Source organism: Sinocyclocheilus grahami, unplaced genomic scaffold, assembly GCF_001515645.1.
Source record: "Sinocyclocheilus grahami isolate Dianchi unplaced genomic scaffold, SAMN03320097.WGS_v1.1 scaffold70.1, whole genome shotgun sequence".
Taxonomy (NCBI): Eukaryota; Metazoa; Chordata; class Actinopteri; order Cypriniformes; family Cyprinidae; genus Sinocyclocheilus; species Sinocyclocheilus grahami.
The window spans coordinates 2,058,931-2,060,847 of record NW_015505249.1 but is presented as its reverse complement, the minus strand read 5'-3'; the positions used below and the strand labels follow the sequence as shown (position 1 = coordinate 2,060,847).

Here is a 1,917-nt window from a genome sequence, read left to right as displayed (position 1 = left end):
AAAAAAAACAAATTTTATTGTATTAATTGATTTAGTCTGATAGATCAAAAATGTATGCGTATTAAAGAGCACCTAAGGTCTGCTGATTTAATTTCAGATTATTTTTTAATTTTAGGGCTGTCGATTTAGAAATTTTTGAAAAAAAATGCAATACATGTTGATATTGAAATGTGCCTTTAAATAAAGTCATTTCAGATATTATTTTGGCAGAAAGCATTGAAGTTCGCTGTTCCTCTGATGGTTAGCTGTATTGAGAATCATTTGCATGGGAATTTTCCCTCATAGATCAATAAAGTGCAGCTTTTTATCAGTCTGTCTGATGCAATTTGTTTTAAACTTGCTTGTGCACATTTTGATTGGTTGGAAGTAACAAACACAATTAAAGGCTGTCTTTCACTTTACAAATGTTGGACAAACACCTATCATATTGTGACATTAATAAGTCGTTTTATTCCCCCAAACGTCACCACATCAACAGGTCATGTCACAGCATGGCTAACTGAGTCATGCTAAATTAGACATAACTGTAAAATTCTCAAATCCTTCCTCTTTGGTGCACGTGCAGACATGTGACCACACCCTGAGAGGTGATTGGACGAATACAAACTATGGAATTATGTCAAGTTGTGGAAGGTACCGTACTTTCCATGTCCTATTGAAGAGCACTGATAGGCCGTTCATTTGGAGGAAGAGAGACTTTCCAGATCTCACAAACAAATAAAGTCTTTGTAGAGTGTCGCAATATTGAACAACAGCTTTGCAGGAAGAGCAAATTGTACCTAATCTAACCTGTAAATTACTTTTAATGATGTACCCAATGAATGGAGTTAGGTTTAATCGATTACTGATTGAAAGTAATTGTCAATTTGATTATGCATTTTTTTTTTGGCTAAACATTTTTACAGTGTGCAATTACAAATTTCCATGTACTTTAACTTAAAAACTTAAGTTGGCTTGAGTTTTTAAGTATAATCAAATTGGCTATTATTTCAGGCAAAATCATATTAAACTGACTTAAAGTAGTTGAAGGTTAATTTGATGGGTTAAATTGGTGGAAAAACATGTTCACATAACTTATTGATCAAATAGAACAATAAAACATGCACATATATTACTATTTTTTGTTATCTTATTGCAGAATATATGACTTTTTTTGTTGACATTTTAGATCTGTTTGTTTATATGATTTCATTTATACTTAATCTTCCATTTCATTTAAAGCCCATTTATATATTTAACTACTTATTTTGCTCTGTCCAGTGCATATTTTGACAATCTTTTGCACAGTGTACAGTTCTTAATATTTTCAGTCCCAAATATGTTTATTTTGGATTAATTTGAACTTTAGTGATACTAAAAGGATTTTACTTTCCTTCCCAGTGAATTACAGATAATGTTGATCCAATTATATTACCTGCAGGGCATCAATAAATTACTTAAGTCCATCAATTGTATTAAAATGTGTGGATTAATGCTTATTAAAATAGACGAGTCTGTTTTTAGAAAGTTGAAAAAAGCGGCTTTTATTTACAGCAGTATTGCACAAATTAGCACGTAAATGGTTCAGTGCAAAATACAAAAAGATGCATTTAACAAACAAACGAAAACAAATGATCATTGTGCTACAAATGTACTGGGTCCTGGGTGGCGTCAGATCGGGTAATGCGGATGTTCAGTGCAACAGGACTGAAAAGACTCAGAGGTCCAGTGAGAAATACACAGGTTGGCCTGAAATTCATGGGGGGGAGGGAAGCTAAAGAACGGGAATGCTGCTCGAATCCTTCGGCAAAGGCAGAGAATGAAAGCATGCAATATGACACAATGCGCTACGCATTGAAAAAGGAGATCTTTGGTTCAAGTGGTAAACCTGGAACGGTAGACAAGCTCAACATTGTCATTTTGGCAAAGAGCAACAAG

General features: G+C 33.6%; 1 long non-coding RNA gene across 1 annotated transcript in view; it reads left to right on the top strand.

The window, feature by feature from the left end:
- Positions 1–1,911, top strand: part of LOC107585468 (uncharacterized) — a 14,619-nt gene extending 12,708 nt beyond the window's left edge. Inside the window, exon 3 of the long non-coding RNA XR_001609247.1 lies at positions 1,754–1,911. This is a non-coding gene — a long non-coding RNA (uncharacterized lncRNA). The remainder of the gene's footprint in view (positions 1–1,753) is intronic.
- The last annotated feature ends 6 nt before the right edge of the window (positions 1,912–1,917 follow it).